Source organism: Seriola lalandi, unplaced genomic scaffold (assembly GCF_002814215.2).
Source record: "Seriola lalandi dorsalis isolate HSWRI2012SDOR001 ecotype SW California unplaced genomic scaffold, Sedor1 jcf7180002054972, whole genome shotgun sequence".
Classification (NCBI taxonomy): domain Eukaryota; kingdom Metazoa; phylum Chordata; class Actinopteri; order Carangiformes; family Carangidae; genus Seriola; species Seriola lalandi.
Genome location: NW_019525660.1, coordinates 4,719,009 through 4,728,094, shown reverse-complemented (window position 1 = coordinate 4,728,094; position 9,086 = coordinate 4,719,009). Strand labels below are relative to the sequence as shown.

The following is a 9,086-nucleotide window of genomic DNA, read 5'->3' as shown; positions in this document are numbered from 1 at the left end:
TTTTTTTTTTTTTTTTGTATATCTTTATTGTTATGATGCAGGTCTATTGAGGGTGTGCTTCTTAAATAAATCTCATCTGGTCATCAAGCAGCAAAAAGAGGTTTGGGAGACAGGAATACCAAAGCCCGTCACACTGGCCCATTGGATGTTGAATCATTTAGATGCCAGTAAAGCGGGTAGCTGTAAGATGAAAACCATATACTGGATCGTAATAGTTACATGATATTTTACCTTGATAGTCATGCATTTTTGACGTTAATTAATTAGATCAAGACAACCCTGTAATCTGTTCATTGAAGTTAGCATGAAAAATAAATGGAATTACAAGGTGTTAAATAAAAGCAATGATTCATGATACACGTGTGAGAAAGTGCTGACAGTCTATATTAGGGCTGAAACAATAAGTAAAGTCATCAACAGTAAGTTTACAGAAATTTTGACAATCATTTATAAAAAAGAAAACAAATATGATTAAATGTGAAAATATGTTGCTGTACTCCACTATGTACCATTGTTAATTGAATATTTTGACTTTTGGTAAAAAAAAAAAAGGAATTTTTGAAGATGCCACTTTGTATTTTCTTATTTTTTCTGACAATTTTTGGCTCTTTTAAATGATTAACTCTAAAAATATGAAATAATAAACACATGAATGATGAAAATGTCGCTCTCGTCTGTATACGGTACTGTGTTTGAATGGATACTGCCTCATTCTGCTGAGTGTTGAGCTGAGTGAAAAGTATGTCCACTATCTAATGTTTGCCTGATTGTCACTGAAAAAAAATTTATAAAAAAAGTCATTTAGAAAGTTGTATCCAGTCATTTTTTCGATTTCTTTCTTGATAAACACTCACAAGAATATAAGAAATCCTGCCAGAATAGAAAGACACTGAAAACTGAATTATTTCAATATGCAATTAAAGTGCATCTGTCACTTTGCGGAATATAAACACACATTAGAGTCTCTTGGCAGCCTGAGATTCCCACAACATATACTTAGCAATTTTGTAGCCACCACTTGCAAAATAATCAGTTAAGTTTCTTCCCCCTACAATTTGAAAAACAAAAGAAATGTTAATTTTGCCTTTTGGAAACAAGGGAATGAGATTTTAATGATTTGACATGGATATTTGCATGGCCTTGTCTCAAGTGATAACAAGTTATCTGCAAAATGGGAACAGGCATATGCAGGTGGTGAATAAATCTCACAGCTTTGTCCCAATCCAGAGCAAGACAGAGGTCAAAATCATTAATAACATGCAACAGGCAACATGTTAACAGATATTATTCAGGAGAACAGTCCAGCATCTTGCAGCAGTATTGAGCTGGTACTTCTCAGAACAAGGACTGTACTGGTGCACACTTTGTTCTTTGTATGATCATGTGCTTTTATTGTTACTGTTACTATTATTGAAGTTAATTTTGCAATTATTATCTTTATCTTGTTCTTATACTTAACTTTCCTATTTTCTTTACTATTTTGTCTTTCTTCTGTTTTGTTTTCCTCTCTATGCTAAAAGGCCAGGAACAGACTGGATGCATTGCAGCTGCAGAATGTCTTTGTTTTCATTTCGGCACCCATGTTAACGGGTTAGAGCGGAAGCGTGCACCTCCCAGCAAAATCAAATCAATCAATAAATTAATGTATAATTAAGAGAAATCCAACATTCCAGTTGCCTGCAAACTGTATGTAGAGAGATAGAGCTGCAGTAGTGACGCAGCAGAGACAAAGCCGGTGTGAACACACACACGTGCTTCTCTGCAGCAGTTCAGTGTCGTCAGCGTTTAATAGAATACAAAACACAGCAGATTTTAAACTCTGATGGAGACACAGTTGTGTTTGCACTATTAAAGGCCACAAGTCAATCAGCATGCTCAGTTCCTTTTTTCCTTTGAAGATATTATTATGGAGCAAAGAGAAGGTAGGGATTCTACATTAAGCACACATCAAGAGCAGGTGCTCATGGTCAGTGGTGGAAGTATTTAGATTACATCTTTTACTTCAAAGTGTATAAACACTGGATAATCTCACTTAATTAAAAGTACATGGGGCGTAGTGTGGCATAGTGGTCTAAGCAGGCGCCCCCATGTGTAGAGGTTACAGTCCTCGCTGCAGTTGGCCCCGGTTCGAGTCCCGCATCGGACGGCCTTTGATGCATGTCATTCCCCCTCTCTCTGCCTCCCCATTTTCTGTCTCTCTCTACTTTCCTGTCCTATAAAGGCACAAAAGCCCAAAAAAATATACTTTAAAAAAAAATTAAAAGTACATGAAATGCACTTAAAAATGTTACCTCATGTCTTTTGTTATATGAAGTTAGCACGCTAACCAACTAGCCTTGGCCTGTCTCATCACTTTCTGATAGCGACTCACTATAGCCTCCAATCTGCTCTGAAGACGTAGCATAGCTCTGAGGTCATTCTATAAAATTTTGTATTATACATTACAACAGTTGCCGAAGCTCTTGTGGAGCAACAAACACCACCACCCGCTCCAGGGAAGAAACCACATTCAGTGGCAGAGAAAAATTACAAATAGCACCTTTAAATGAATATGGAACAGGTTCAGACATACTTCCCTCACAGGCCTTTCTTACTGCGGCTCTTACAATGGTGGCTTTTTAAACTATGTATCCTTTGACCGACAGTCATCCAAACCTGAATGAACTGCAGTAAAAGCCACAGAATTATCATTTGTGGTTTAGTAGCTCTATTGTATTCGAAATGTGCTCCAGATTAATACTATCATTATAACAGGCTCATTATAAAGTGTGCATGACACTGTTCAAAGAAATACAGTTTCACCAGTCTAAAGGTGTCAATTTGAGAAGCTACTGATGCAGTCAGTGAGTGAAGTCACGTTTCGCCAGCACACCAGCATCTTTTTAACTCCTCATTCTGTTGACTTGCCTTTGTTTAACCACAAAATAAATGCAGGGAGAAGGCCATCCTGGATATCCTGGACTGCTGTGAAATGCTGATACCAATAGAAAAAGGAAAATTCAAGCAGTTCTTATGGGGACCAGAGGCAGTCTTTGTCATGCACTGTTTGAAACCAGACACTGGTGAGGAGAAGCACAAGAGAGAATAATGAAAAGTGTGGTATGTACCTTTAAATGGGGCCTGTACAAATGAACCACAATGAGTTTACAATTGAAATAATGTGTTTGAGTCACCAACCCAAAGACACAAAGATTTCTATCAAGCTATACACCATACCTTCATTAATTACTTTCTACTTATTAAATACTGTAGCTGTATTCACTGGCAGCCTTGGAAACAGTGATTGTAAATAGCTTGGGATATACACCTGCAAAGTGTTGAACAATTGTGTCTCCATTCTGCTGCGTATAATCTCATCACTGTAGTTTTTAATACCTGCAGTCTGTTAATCAATAACTATTAAACTGGAATTTCTCAACCTTGAATGAGCCCTGACATCTGAGAACAGATTAAATAAAATAAAATCAAGATATACTGTGTATTTGACAATTTCTGATTTATTGCTTGGTATATCTGCAGCTGTACTAGAGGTGTCAGTCAGGTACACATTTTGATTCTGAGTGAAATCAACAACTACAGGATGGAGTGCCATGAAAATTTCACGTTCATGTATTCAACTTAGGAAAACCTTAGACAGATTACCAAACAGTCATTCTGATGTTTATTACACTTTTGTTAGAATTGATTAGATTATAAATAACAATCTCTTGGTACACTGGTCTGGGTAATTACACTGCCTTAATGATATGTTTGACAGTATGTGAAAAATACGAGTATATCAGGTGGTGTGTGTGGGAGTGTGTGTGTCTGCAGGTGCACATGCCTTTTGTCCTACAGTATGTGTATCTAATGAAGTGCCAGATACAATGAGATAAATCTATCCATTAGTGTCCCTTAACGAGACTAAATCCACATGGCTGCTAATGAGTTGGTGCATCAGTCGTCCTCAGAGAGCTGGAGGACCTGACTGGAGATGGAGACGACCCAGAGACGGACAGAGTCAGACCCTCTAAGCCAGTAAATCCACAGCTGCAGCTGTCGTAGACCTCCATCATTTAGCTGCCGGTCCTTCAGGAAGTGACTTCAAGCTAGCCTTCAGCAACAAGTGATTAGACAGTGGAATCATAGCCAGCACAGGGAACCACTAATCATCTGTAATCATTGATCTGCCTTTACTGGGCCAAACTCATTAGCCTGATGGAACAATGCTCTGTAGAATTCTGTTGTTACTGGGCTATTATTAGCTTTCAAGCTACTGCTGCGATAAACATATGTTCTCTACCCTTGCACGACATACCATGAAACAAAACATGGCTAATGTAACAGTATAAGGCTGAAATGATTACTCAAAAAACTGGAGGTATTCAAATAATAAAAGGCTCAATTCAAATTCTTTGCAAGTCAGTGTGCAAGAACTGATGCTGTGTACGGACCGTACAAGTTGAAAATGGAAAAAAGAGAAACAGAGAAAGAAAAAGTCCACCAGTAAAAACACCAGAAACTATTGAAGTTTTGGGAGCATCTCAATTTGAAGGCATGGCATACACAGTTCAAGCCTCTACTGCCTTCACAACTGGAGCATCGTGCAACTTATAAGAAGGATAGAAGTAGAACTACAGTGGCAGCAGAACATGAGATTTTAAAAAACTGCAGCCTTATAAGAGTATAAGCAAAATAGCATGTACAAGAAAACCCTTCCAAATGTCGAATTTGCTGTATTAGCATCAATCATCTCAGAAATGTACAGTTGTGCATCTAAGTCAGCGGCAGCTTCTTTACCAACAAAATAAATCAAGTAATCAGACTTGCAGACTACAACATGATCACATACTGTAAACTGTATGTGTTGCAGGTTTGGTAAAAAAAAATCTAAATTAAAACTGAGACAGCATAGATGTCCATTATTGTGACAAGTTCATTTTTGCAGGACAGGAAAAGAGATTTTATTCACTGTATGCTGTCCATTCCATTAGAGGTGATCTAGATGTGCTTAACATTGAACGGACATGAAGTCCGTTTCTTCGTACGATGTTGTGTTTCACAGTTTTTGAGGTGTGTTTCAATACATACACCCTAAATACACTGATTTCAACAAGAATACATTAAAATCATGTGAAACACCTTAAAAGGTTTCCTCGAAGGTGTGAGTAAATAAACGGTAAATGTAGCAGGAGATATCATCATGATAGAATTGCACTTATACTCTGTTAATGGCACCTTTATGATAAAAGTGTTCATAACTCAACTAACTGACAGAGAAAGAAAAGTAATGGGTGAGTGACTTTCTATCTCTAAGATGGAAAGAAATACGACTGGGTGGCTTTTCCAGTGACAGATCAGATTTTTGCTCCACAAAGGCTTTGATCTTAAGGCTTTCTGACAGGCTTTAATCTGAGCAGACCACACACCCGCACAGACATCTTTTCATTGAAGCCCACAATATACAAAATGGACTCCATTTATTTCCAGCTGTCTGTTTGTGGTTTTGAGAAGATCAGTACAGAGACAGTGCTGAAGAAAACTCTTCCAGGGGACAGTGTGGTTGATAAATAACATGAAAGTGTCTTTAAAAAGGGAAAGTGTAAAACCATGCAAAGCTCATCTGTTTTCCTTTACACACAAATTGTGGCTGGTCAAACTGTAATCTGCTTTGTACACCCATTGTGGCTGTTGTCACAAAGGTTATTCATAAATAATTGTGCCTGCTGCGCCTTCTCTTTCAGCTGTTTCCACTGGATTTGTTAGTGCAGGTGGACGTCTGCTTCAAATTCAGATTTTGGAGCGAGGAACGCGAACATGTTGAAAGCTGAAAAGAAAATAATTTTACTCATCCTAAATCACGCTTGGTTGTATTATCAGAGCATGACAAAAAGAAAATAGCAGCACCTGAATGAAAAGAAGCAGCCTGTAATCTGAGAGACAACTGACTGAAAGCTCAAACAAAAAATGGCAAAAGAGAGAGGGGAGCTACAGACCTGCCAAGCAAGACCATATTTCTACATACTTCACTTGCTGTTATTTTACTTCAGTTCATCATTTTTCAGCAGGTTTACTAGGTGCGGAATGTACAGTTCACAAAATCACTTAAATTTTAAATATGGTGTACTTATCCAGGTGTGGAGGAGAAGGTCGTTTAACTGTGTAAGGCAGTGACGCATGTCCCCCCAGGGGGCACAGGAAAGTTGGAGGGCAAGTTGAAAGGCAAACAAGGTACTTTCAAACTGTTACCTGATCTGATTGCCACAATTTGAGTCAAAATGAATTTCTAATATCTAAAATCATATAAGACACAATTTAGATTCAGGATGTAATTTTATCAAAGTCAAAAATGAATGAACTTTCATAGATCCACTTAGAAATCTCAGAGAAAAAGACACTGAGACCTTGACTGAGAATCATCACGTTTTTCTTCAGTCTCACAGTAATCCAGTGATAGTTGTGTGTGCATTTCCGGATACATGCAAACTGCCAATAGCTAATTCGGCATACTTCGACAAAGAACCATCGTGGAAAAATCCTTTACCATAAATTTCTTCACATTAGGGTGCCACTGTCCTACTTTTGTCTCAGGGGGGTCCACTTTGTCAGACATTAAAACCAAAAACAAATAACAAATTATTATCAGTTATTAATTATTATTAGTTTGGGCTCAAAGCTTTGTACTATAATATACTAAAATATACTCCACAAAGTTCTCCCTGTTGTGTCTGGACCTCCTTGTAAACCCACAGTAAAAACTTCCCCATGTCTCCAGTCATACTGTTGGAAGGCATAATTCAAGTTAAGTTTCCCCTCTATTACATCAATTATGTGTGGTCTGTATATGCTGTGGGAAACAGTTTGTTGTTGGTAAAATCCTTTGCTCTGTGCTTTCCACTGCTGCAGCATAATAAACATAACTTTTCTGCTTAAAGCGAAATCTGCCTCAGACACCAGCTGATTCAACCAAATGAGAAAATTTGCCTGCTACAAAAAACTCACATAGAGTGACTGGGAGAGAAACAAAAACATAACTAAAAACAAAGACATTACTACAAAATATAAAGCATTTTATCCATATCGCCTATTATTAAAACTAAAGTAAGATGAAAACTGTATGTACTTTTCATCCATCCATCTTGTTTTTAACTGCTTACCCCTTATGGCTATAGGAGGGCTTGAACAGATCCCAGCATGCATTGGGTGAGAGGCAGAATACACCCTGGACAGGTGTAGCAGTATCAAGTAGATGTGTGGATGAGAATATCATAGTCATCTACTCTTTCCTTTCAATATGGAGAAACAAATTATACGTCTGAAATGAAAAGAAATCTCAGCTGCCTACGAGCATCAACTTTTGTTTGTTGAAGATTTAAAAGGGACGGCACTCGCAAGCTCAACACTGTTGTTGACTGAGGAGAAATGTTATTTACCTACATAACTGGTAAAGCTAGCCTGCAGTGGGACTTAAAGAAATATGGGTCATGTGCAGATTCTCCCCAGGTGGACTACCTTATCTCTACCTGTGGGAATTACATTTATTATAACGCAAAGAGCACACAGATATTGTCTTCGATGGAGCTGTTGGCAACTGACTTTGGCAGGAGAAAAATGAGCCATTTAGCTGGCCAGTGCGAGGATCCACAGGCCATGTTCGACTAGAAGCAGTACCAGTGAGTCAGCTCTGCCCTGCAAGTACTGATATGAGTTCATTTGGAGCCCCTGTGTATCGCTGCCAGATTATAAATCCAGACCAATTAGTGTCACCCTGACAGATGAGAACATGGAGTCACACCTCTCTGTTTTAAGGGCCCTCTTCTTCCTACTGCTCATAATGCAGTTAATTAGACAGCTACTCTTTAATTAGACAGCACACTGGCCCTGATTGAAACTGGGCTCATTGGGTGAACGATTGCACGTGGCAGAGACACACACACATACATACATACACACACACACACACTTACACAAAGACCATGTGTTTGTGACAGCTCGTGTATAACAGGTCAGGATGTGTGAGTGAGCCAAAGCCATGTGACTTTTTGATTGACGGCACTGTTGGCATGGTGAGAGGCAGGCGGATGTGAAATCTCCGCTGTGCAGCTTCCTGGTTTTAGCCGTGTGACCTCCAAACAGTCCAGGCAAGCAGAGCCGCAGGCTACAGCAAGCTAATCAAAAACAGCAAAGACCAAACAAGGCTACCTCTTTCAAACTGTCTCAAAATAACAGGATTAAAGTTTATCTCTCACCAGCAGTTATTTGATGCTGCTAGCATGTAAATTACATTCTATCAGGCGACATCCAACCAGACAAAGCTGGCAACTGTAATTCCAGGTAGTGTCTGTGTAGCACATGCAGAATAGTATTGGAGTATTGTTGCAAAACTAGTGAGGACAGGTGTCTTTACTCTTTAGTGCCATCATGGCAGTGTAAGGTAGTACTGTCAGTACCTGGAGCCAGGATGGTTCTTTTCGTCTTTTTGCCATTTCCAACGCTGTTTTCCGCAGGACGCTCTGTCACCAGTGGCCCGTTGGAGCTGTTGAAGGGAGCAGGGTTGCTGTTGGTCGCTGGATCAAAGGGGAGAGCGTTGAGTCCTAAAAGTTGCCAACAAGAACCATGTTAGATGAGATGAAGCAGCTGTGTTCAACTACCACAACAATGTGCATCTTAAAGAGCAGCTGTTTTAGCTTGAACAACACCCCCTTCACATATTCAAAAAGTATATTTAAACCCACAGAGACCCCACTGCCCCTCAACCACCCCTACAGGGCAGAGTGACATGAAGGAGTAGGTAAAGTCTGTTACATCATAGACTAAAACCAGGATTAACTGATAGTTAATTAAATGAATGGTTACTCTAACTCAAAAAACTTAATTTAGTGATACTCTAAAGATGTACATTCAATGTGTAACTAAGATTGTGCTTTCTCATGGTGTAAAATTGCCATTATTACCACGTCTGCAGAGATTTGTCTGAGCTCTTTGATCAATATCATTGACTCATCAAATGCTCCAAACCGTGTAACTATATCCTTCCATAATCTGACCTTCTGACACACTGGTTGTTCGTTTTATTGAAACAAGCTCTGTAACATTGCAGGTAGTGA

General features: G+C 39.0%; 1 long non-coding RNA gene across 2 annotated transcripts in view; it reads right to left on the bottom strand.

Annotated features, from left to right (window-relative positions):
- Positions 1 to 9,086, bottom strand: part of LOC111648256 (uncharacterized) — an 84,022-nt gene that overhangs the window by 30,573 nt on the left and 44,363 nt on the right. For both annotated transcript variants that reach the window (XR_002760101.2, XR_015436636.1), the window contains exon 3: positions 8,430 to 8,573. This is a non-coding gene — a long non-coding RNA (uncharacterized LOC111648256). The remainder of the gene's footprint in view (positions 1 to 8,429; positions 8,574 to 9,086) is intronic.